Raw genomic sequence first — 9,800 nt, 5'->3', positions numbered from 1 at the left:
GTCCCTGACACGTGCCGCATGGCTCTTATGTGCTTGTTTCCCCTGTTGTGGGCCCCTCACTGGGGAAGGTGGTGGATGCTGAGTGCACCCCACGTCCCTGTGGTTCCCTTAGGCAAGAGCTGAGGTGCAGTCCTCCCCCGTCCATCTGAGGGGGCTCAGGGAAGGCTCCCCGCTGCCAGCAGAAATGGCCCCACCTCGCGTGCTGCTTCTGCCAGCCTGGGGAGCTTTGGTACCAGGCGAAGGTGGGAGAGCAAACTGCCCCGTGCTCATGCCGACTGCTCCTGGGGCCTCTTTGCAGTGCGCTCCCCCCACGTCCAGGCGGCTCCCCCAGGATGAAGGAGGCAGGCAGGCAGGAGCCGGCTTCTCCAGCCAAACCCACCTCTACACTCCCATCCTCAGACGACTGCCAGAAAGCGCTGCAGGTGCGTGCCTTGCTGTAGCTACCGTGCTGCTGGGGACTCGGCAAAAGCCTCTTTGTGCAGAGCCAGCCTGAAAGGACCCCTGGACGTGCGCTCCTTGTCAGCTGTCTGTCACCTCCTTCAGCTCTTCCTTGCCCCCTGCATTGTCACAAAACACTTTCTCCTGGCCCAGGGGCTATGGGAGATGCCCAAGTCCTTTCTCGGCTGTTCACAGTGGAGGGCTTTGGTCGCAGCTGTGTTTGCCAGGAGCCTAGAATGACCCCAGAGCCCCCGATCTGTTAGGGGCAAAGCCCTGCCAACCGACCAGCTGAGGCAAGGGGCGGCAACACGGGTCAGACCCGAAGGACACCCGTTCCAGGCGCTGAGACTAATCCTGCCTTCTGCTGCCTTGCCATCCCCTGCCAGGAGGTCTGGCAGCTGCCTGCAGAGTGGGAGCAAGTGAGGCCCAAGTGGCAAGAGCAGCTCGAGCAAGCAAAGGCAGAGTGGGCGGCGTGGGGAGCCTGGTCTGCGGGGAAGGACCGACAGCAACCCCAGGTACGGGCAGCGATTGACACCGCTGAGAGCAGCAGCGACCCTCTCCTTCGGGGCACCCAGGGCGGCAGGTCTCCAGAGCGGGGGAGCAGGACAGACATCCGGCTGCAGGGCAGGGCTTTGCCTGCTCATGCTCGTGAGGGAGAGAGTGGCAGCAGGATGCAAGCGACAAAATCGGCCGTGATAAGAGGCACGCAGTGCTGGGTCTCCCGGCTGCCCGGTCCTGCTGCAGGCTCCTTTCACGAGGTCCTCTGGGAAACAGCACCTGTGGTTGCCGTCTGCTTTGCTGAGAGCGTCTGCTCCTTGGCAGGCACTCGGCACTGGAGGCACTTGGACTCCCCACCCTCCAGCCCAGCCCAGGAGAAAGGCAGTCAAGGAGAGGTGGAGAAAGGCTCCAACCCCTCTCCCAGCCGAGCAGAAGAGAGCAGCAACCTCTAGGCCTGGGGGAAACCTGCATTAGGGAGGAAATAGGCATTTCCTCCTCCCCTTAAGCTTTGAGTGGTGTTCTGTAGAAGGAAGAGAGTTGCCTTATTGCCCCAGGATGGGGTAGGGGAGCCCGGAGGCAGCGGTGCCTGAGCCTGGGACAGGGTTCTCCAGCCTGGAGGCCAAAGCTGTTGGTGGGACTCTTCCCTCCAGCCTCCCGCCTGGTCTCTGCAGGGGGCAGGGGACCCGTGCTGGGGCAGCAAACACTGCTGTAAAGCCTAAAGATGTCCCCAGGGGCTGCTCCCAGCTCTGCCTGGGAGCTGCTGCTGTCAGATTCACCCACTAGCAAGCAATTCCTGGTCCGGGAGTGACAACTGCAGGGAGGAGAACAAGTCTGGGTGCCTAATATCAAGGTCTCCAACATCAGCTGAGCAGCGTTTATTTTAGTGGGTTTTTTTGTTCTCCCCAGCAGTTTCCATTGTGCCCCAAAGCCACTTTCTGTCAGAAAAGGTGCAGGCATGTGCATGAGACACAGGTGTTTCTCTGTGTTGTAACTGGGAACAAAGGCAGCTTTTCTTTTCGTTCCAGCTCGAAAGGGAGCACAGACCGTCAGCCCCAGGGAGGCAGCCCTGCTCCCTCGTCCTGGCTGTGGGTGTGAGCCCTTGCCCGCTCCACCTCTGGAGGAAAGGCACTGAAGAAGAGCAGCCTGTGAGGGACCTCCCAGAGCCGGCTGGGGAGAGGGCTGGTCACCCCGCGGCCCATGGCGACTGCCGGGAGCAGCTCGGCGTGGCCAGTGGCCTCTGGGCACGGGCCTGCGGGCCTCCCCTGCGTTGCTGTAGGCGGGCACCGGAGCGTCCCCAGGCCTGGGCGCCCTGTGTGGGAGCCATGCCTGGGGACAAGGCCCCGGGCGGTGGCACCCAGAGCTGCTGCACGCACACAGGACTGAGCTCTGCAGAGGCTGCTGGCACCGGGGGGATGGGGGACCATCCCAGAGGTCATTGTGTGCGGGTCCCCACAGTGACCCCGTGGGTATTTAAGGAGCCAGAGCCCTGGGGTGCCCACTCCCAGGAGAGCCACTCCCTCAGGAGGCAGCATCTCCCCTGGGTGACCATGGCCGGTCGTCGGCAGGCGCTGCCGAAGATTCCCACGGATGAGGAGGCAAACGCCCACCCCCGGCCCATCAGCAGGCTGCCGGGCCTGCAGACCCCGCACCAGCTGAGGGACGGGGCAGGACCGGGTGCCAGGGCCAGCCTTGCCGCCACTGTGGGGGCCGCTGTGCCAAGGCAGCCGCCTCCCTTCCTTGACGACTCCTCCTGCCCGCAGATGGGCCACAGGCGGCCGCTGGCAGTGCCGCAGGACAGCCAGGGACAGGCTTTGTCCCCCCATGGGAACAGGCTGCCACCGCTCCCCTGCCCACAGAGCTCGCAGGCCGCTGGGAGCCAACGCGCACAGGTAGGGAGCCCGAGGGAGCCCGGGACAAACGTCTTCCCGAGTCCAGGAGCTGCCGACAGGCAGGCGGGAGCTGCAGGAGGGGACGGGAGGGCCCGGTCACATAGCAAGCTGAGCCCCCCAAGCCGTGCCTGCAGGCAGCCCGGGCATGCTGGGGATGCTCCCAGGAGTCACTGTGGGCCATGGCCGGACCAGTGCGCTCCCCAGCCAGCTCTGGGAGCCCAGCGGCAACTCCCTGTGGGGCCGAGTGCTGCCCTGGGGGCTGGCAGGGGAGCCGGCACAGGGGCTTTTCCAGCTGGGACACGGGGGCACGGGCGAAGGGCCACAGTCACGCAGCCTCTCTCCTCGCCTTCTCTTGCAGACGGACAGCCCAGCATGCAGGGTGGCAGTGCCCTCCGTCAGGGTGAGGCGCGAGGAGACAGCCCGTCTGCCAGCAAGGCAGGCAGCAGCACCACAGAAGGTGCACGCAGCTCGGGCACCAGGAGCTGCCAGCACTTGCTGCAAGCTCCCGCCTCTGCCAGCAGCAGCCTCTGCAGCTTCTGCCCAGGGCAGGGGAAAGGCCAGCAGCACTGCAACCAGCAGACACCGACAGCTTGTCCCATCTACTCGGGGCATCCCTGATGAGCAGGGGAAAGCCACCAGTGTGCAGAGCAGGAGGCATGCCCCACACAGCCCTGCAGCCAATGCCACAGCTGGGAAGGAGACAAAGAGGTACCTTTTGAGTAAGGACCCGGACAAGGTTTTCACTGGGAGCCACCGACCCAGCCAGCAGACAGCGGCACAGTGGCACTGGGAACACAGGCTGGGTGCGGCGAAGATGGCAAGATCAGAGGAGGCCCGGGTGGCCCACAGTGGCAAGGCCCCTGCAGGTCAGCACGTGCCTGATGCTCATGCACGTAAAAGCACTGGTGCTGCTGGCAGGGTTTCTGTGCCAGCTTCCCTGGGCAGGAGGGATGTGGCTTCAGGGCAGCAGGGACAAGTGGAAGAGCGCGATCTGAAAACACAGGTGACGCTCACCAAAAACAAGTGCAAAGGCAAATCGCTGCGGGAGCACCACAAGGCTCTTCAGGAGCATGTGGCCATCCCATCAGTGAAGACGGAGGATCAGAAAGCCCAGCACAGCAGGACAGGCAGTCATGCAAGCGCAGCGGCTCGTGTCCCCAAGAAGAACTGGGCAAGGGCAGCAAGGCCACGGAACAGCCCAGGGTCCCTGCCAAAGGAAAAAGACTGGAGAGAAGACAATGAGCTGCCCCAAGAAGAGGGCATCACCATTCACAGCATCTGGGTCAACCCCTCATCCCTGGAGCTCTTCCAGGACCCCCACGCTGGTCCCCAGGATGGGCCCTGCTGGCTGAGCAGTGTAGGCAGAGGGGCAGCAGAAGACACAGCTAGAGACCTGCAGAGCATGTCCCCTGTCCCAGAGGAACCCATGGATGCTGAGCCAGCAGCTGTTTCCCTGGCAACCGCTCCTGAGGAAGAGGGGCACTGTGCACCTCTAACTCTCATAGGAAAAGAGGTGGCAAAGGCACAGGAATCTCCTCTCCTCAGTGAGCAGCCCACAGCAGCCCAGGCAGAGAGCCAGGCGGCTGCTCCACACAGCCCCGCAGCCTGCGCCGCACCTCTGCAGGACACAGACCAGTGGGACGTGAGTGAGATCCTGCACAAGGCTGTGACTGCGATTCAGGGACCCAACAGGCAGCTGGTAGAACAGCGGGGCCCCAGCACAAACCATGCATGTGGTGACTGCAGCAACAACACCTGCAGCGTCTCAGGACAGTGAGTCTTCCTTGCCTGGAGAGCATCAGAGAGAGCCCAACTCAGCCACTCTAGTGCCAGAAGAATGTGAGGATGGAGAACACACGGCTTCTGCCATGTCTGGAGACCATCAAGGAGAGCCCAGCACAGCCATTTTCTCCCCAGCAGCGCACGAGGAAGATCTGGCTTCATTGCTGCCTCAGATCTCTCTGGATGATGCTGCCGCACCCCACCTTGACCCAGCAGGGGAAGATGAAACAGATTCCACGTGGTCTCCCTTGTCCTGGGACTCTTGGCACCAGGTGAGCCTGGAGTGCATGTCCGGCACGGACCATCACAAGGTACTGTAGGCACGTAGAGTGTCCAGGGTGTGTGCGGGAGGGAGATGGCTGGTGCTGTCCGTGTCAGCCCGCTGACATCCCCTCCATCTCCTGCCTGTGCTCTTGCTCTCCACGTGCAAGTGGCCTCCCAGCACAGAGGTGATGCACAGCCCTCCTCTGGCTGCAGGGACCATAAACCTAACCAACCCGACACACGGCACTGCGTAGTCTACCACTAAAGCATGTCCCTAAGCGCCTGTCTTTCCCCCGGTAGCCAATAACGGATGCTTACATCTCCTTTGGCTGTTAATGTTTTTATAGGATGCGCCAGGGCACTCAGCCCTAGAGGAGGACAAGCGGGAAGACGACAGTGGCAAAGAGCTGTGCCAAGGGGAAGACATCGCCACCCACAGCATTATGGCCAGCCCCTCATTCCTGGAGCTGTTCCAGGACCCCCGTGGTGGTTTCCAGGAGGGGCAGCCAGCCCCTGAGCAGAGCGATAACACGTGGCCCTGCTCCAAGCCCAGGGATGAGCCCGAGGATGAGCCAGGTACATCCCCGAGTGTAGCGCTGGCCCGGCAAGGGAAGGCTTAGCCCAGCCGTCCCGGCAATGTGCACCCAGGCCAAAGCAGAAGGACTGCGTGCATGGGGGCTGGCCGTTCCCTGGCCACCACTCCCTGGGGAAAGCTCTCGGTGGCGGGGAGCAGGCAGGATCTTGCCCGGTACCTGCCCAGCCCCCTGCCTACACTTGTCTTCCTTCCACAGGCATGGCTGCCCTCCCGCATGCCCCAGCTCGACGGCGACGGCCCTCCCTCTTCCGCAGGGCACTCAGGGCTCTGCGCAAGGCGTTCTGCCCTTCTTGCATCAGGCCACAGCAAGAGCAGCAGCGCCGTGCTGGCAAAGGGGTCCCCAGAGATGGCAGCTGGCCCTGATCCTGTGCGGTACCCAGAGGGTGTGGCACAGGGAGGCACGCGAGGCATGGGTGCATGGACGGCGCCCAACACGTTCAGCTGCCATGAGGACATTGTGGGGCCAGACTCTGCTCCACCCTGGACACGTTCTGAGAGCAATAAAAGCTGAGCACGTTCCCCCAGTGGCTGTCTGTGCCTGGTCCATCCTGGGAGAAAGACGTGTGCAGGCAAGGCCCATGCCGGCAGGCAGAGCTGGAGAGCCCCTGTGCTCCTTCTTCTCCATGCCAAGCAGCGCCCACGCCTTGGGCCTCTGCCCGTGCCTCTGGCGCTCCAGCTGCTGACCAGCTGGGGCCTCTGCTGCCCTTGCTCCCAGGGCCTGTTATTGGAGTCAACCTCTGTCCTCAGGGTGTCCTGGCACTTGCTCGGGAGAGCCCTGGGCTGGTGCTGGCAGCAAGCCGGCACTCTGGCCTGAACTTGCCTCTAGCTGACTTCCAGGTGCCTCTCTGCCATTCAGACCGAGGACTTTGACCATTTCCTTTGCATCGTAAACTTGGTCTGGTTTAACTAATGCTTGCGCTGCACCACCCCGCAGCACCTTGGTCTCACGAGGAACCTGCCCATGGCAGGGGGGCGTAGGAGCACCTACATGAGCCACTTCTTTTTAAAGCCCTCCGTTTTTAAGACCTGGTCCTGAGAGTAGCTGTTTTGGTGAGAAAAGCCAGACCTTAGGTGGTTTAGCTGTTGGCCAGACGTCTGGGGGCTCCGTCTGAGCTGGTTCTTGACATTTTGACATATTAGCAGGGCAGCAGGACCATGCTACGAACGAAATGAGGTGCACAACAAAGCTCTCAGAATAAACTGAAATAGGTTTCTACAGACGTTTGAAACAGAAATAGGGAAGATTGGATAAAGATGGGGAGGAAGACTGATGAGGATACTTGAACATTGCTTCCTGAGGAAGCAAAGCTCATAGTAAACTGTTACGTGTATGTGCATTTATGTCTTTGTCTCAGGCGTCTTTCCACTTGTGCATTTCCCTGACCTTTGGTTGTTCTTAGAAGAGAATCAGTTCTGGAGGAGAGTGCTTCAAACTTCTTTCTGTAACACTGGGACCCAGGAAGTGCCTCGGTGGCACCCCTAGCTGTGACGAGAAAAGGATTTTCCTTCCGTGGAGCCTTTCCTTCACTGTGGCTGTTTAGAACATGAGGAGGCATGGGAGACCTTCCAGGGTGCCTGCTAGCTGAAATGATTCTAGCGTTCTGTGGGCGATATAGCCACACCTTTCTCTGTCCTCCTTTATGGAGAACATCTGGCATGAACCTTGGGTGGTAATGGGTGTCATTTTGATTCTCTTTTGAAATGTAATTTTTCACAGTTGAAACTCCAAAACGCTCTAGTGATTACACGCATGCATGCAGCTGGGCATCCTTTTCCTTCCCTGAGAGAAGCCTAGAAAAACCTCAAGCGTGTGGTGTAGCTGAGAGTTGCAACGTGTAAGAAACCAGGCAAGGAAGCTCTTTCTAACATCAAGGACCAAGCGGGTTGACAGTTTCCCCCCTTCTCGCTTGGCCCTGGAGTTTCCAACCGTGGCACCACATGCCTTGCGGCACCATTTTCTGTGTTGGCTGCCTGAGGCAATGGAACAGCTGAATTCAGAGGGATCCTGTGCCCAGGGCTATGAGGCCTCCTGCCGGGCCTCGCCCCCCCCTCACAGTGCAGCCAGGAGCTGCTCGCAGGTGAGCGTCCCCTGTGCCTGACGGTAGGCATGAGGAACAGAGTTGGCTGCTTTGGGAAGAGCCCTGTCAGAGCGGCCATGGCCCAGAGGAGGTGACTTTTCGACGGAGGGGACCTGCAGGCTGTGCTGGGCCGTGGCGGGAGGCCCACCCGATGCCACACAAGCTGGGGCTCCCAGCAGCTGAGCCCTGGTGGCACTGGCTGTCCTGTCCTCCTCTCCCTCTGAGGGTGACCTCAAACAGCAGCAGCTGCAGAGATGCTTGGCAGAACCTGAGCGCCTTTCCCACCGCGGTGGTAAAGAGCCAGCCCTGCTGGGGCCGGGGGGGCTGTTGGGGACAGACCGTGGGGCCGGGGGAGAGATTTCAGGGACGGACCGGGGGGTGGGGGGAAGGAGTCTCTAGCAGGCCTGGGGGGGCGGGGCGGGGGGGGGGATGGATTTAGTGACGGACAGAGGGGGTCGGGGGAGGCCTGTAGGTAGTGAGAGGGGGGTTCCAGGGAGGGTTTTAGGGGCTGACGGGGGGCAGGGGAACGATTTTAGGGACAGAGTGGAGGGGGGGGCTGTGGGAAGGAGTGTAGGGCATGACCGGCAGGGGCTGGGGAGAAATAGTGACGGGAGAAAGTGTGGGGTCGGGGGAAAGGAGTCTAGGAATGGCCATGAGGGTCTGGGGGGAAGGGCTTTAGGGACAGGACGGGAGTGAGGGGAAGGATGTTAGGGCCAGACTGGGGGCAAGTGGAATCACTGCAGGGCCCGACGGAGGGGGGTGGTTGGGGTGTTGAGGAAGGTTCTCAGGGTGGGATGGGGGTCCAGGGGGAAGGTTGTGGGGGCAAAGGAGGGGGGTGGGGCAAGGATTGTATAGATGGACTGCTGGGGTTGGGGGCACAGGGGAAATAGTTTGGGGACAGTCCGAGAGGCACGGGGGAGGATTTTAGAAATGAGCTGGGGTGCGGGGTGGGGGGTGGCTTGAGGGAAGAAATTGGGAATGGGATGGGGGCAATGGGGAGGCTTTTAGGCCTGACTGGGGTGCTGGATGGAAGGATTTGAGGGACAGCCATGGTATGTAGGGGAAGGTTTTGATGGCACTGTATAGATAGCACTGTATATACCTTTCTGTCCAAGGAATCTGTTCAGGGAAGGTTGCTGGCTCAGCAACGGGACCAGATGTCTAAACTCCCCAGTTTCCAAGCTCTAATATCGTGTTTGGCTCTATGTGAAAGAAATCTAGGCACAAAGTTTAGCTAAGCTACCTCTCTAAAGTTGTTGGAAGTGATGAACAAAGGGATGACTGATCTGGGGAGTCAGCCTTGGGAAGGGCACGGAACAAAGAGCGGATGGGGAAAAGAACTTCATTCTCTTGAGAGATGCACAAAAAAGCCTCTGAGCGGGGAAGTTCTGGCCACAAGAGGAGACAAGTCGGTAGAGTGTGCGTGTGTGATGCACTATGAGCGTGCGAGTACTCTGCTGTATGTAATGCGGACCCTCGAGTAACTTGGTGAGCGTGCTCAGAGGTGACACTCCCCCGTGCTCCCAGCGCTGCCATAAAGAATGCCTGCCTTCTGAAACTTCACATCAGGTCTGAGAGGGTTTTTCACCGTGACCGCCTTTACGGTATCATTTTCTGGTGACCCAGGTGAGACTCTGCTATTGAGCGTCGGTGGAGCTGTGAATCGCAGCAATTCCAGCTTCTTGGTCAACCAGGAGCGAAAGCATGCCCAGATCTAGTCTGAGAAAGCATTTGGCACGTGATAGAGTTTCGCTCTTCCCTGTGGTCAGCCTTTGTGCCGTTTTCCTGGGCAGGGGGTCCTGGTCACAGGACTCGGGACCTTTGCTACGGTCCAAGAGCGATTCCAAGGTGAGGAAGAGGTGTACGCGGTTTGAAGACCTGTCTCCCAGCTGGACATTGGTGAGTTATCTCTGCGGGAGCTCGCGTTCCTCACAGAGGTTATTCCTGGTGAGAAGGCAACTTCAGATGGCTACCAGGGCAAAGGGAGAACCACAAACAGAAATCCTTCCTGGCACCTTCTCTGGTGGAGCTGTGCATGGGTGGTGCCGTGGAGCATTTTGGCTGCGGCCGAGTGCAAATGTCAGCTTTTCCCCATTTGACCCCAGAAAGTAGGTAGCACAACTGTTGTGGTGTGCTTCACATGGCTACCAGGGCAAAGCGAGAACCACAAACAGAAGTGTCCTGGGGCCTGGTTGTGGGCCACAAGTTCCTCTGGGGGGGCCCGTGGTGCTTGTTGGTGCCGGAGGGGGGGGGCAT

This window comes from Falco naumanni, assembly GCF_017639655.2.
Source record: "Falco naumanni isolate bFalNau1 chromosome 3 unlocalized genomic scaffold, bFalNau1.pat SUPER_3_unloc_2, whole genome shotgun sequence".
NCBI lineage: Eukaryota > Metazoa > Chordata > Aves > Falconiformes > Falconidae > Falco > Falco naumanni.
Note: the sequence above shows the minus strand (reverse complement) of the source record.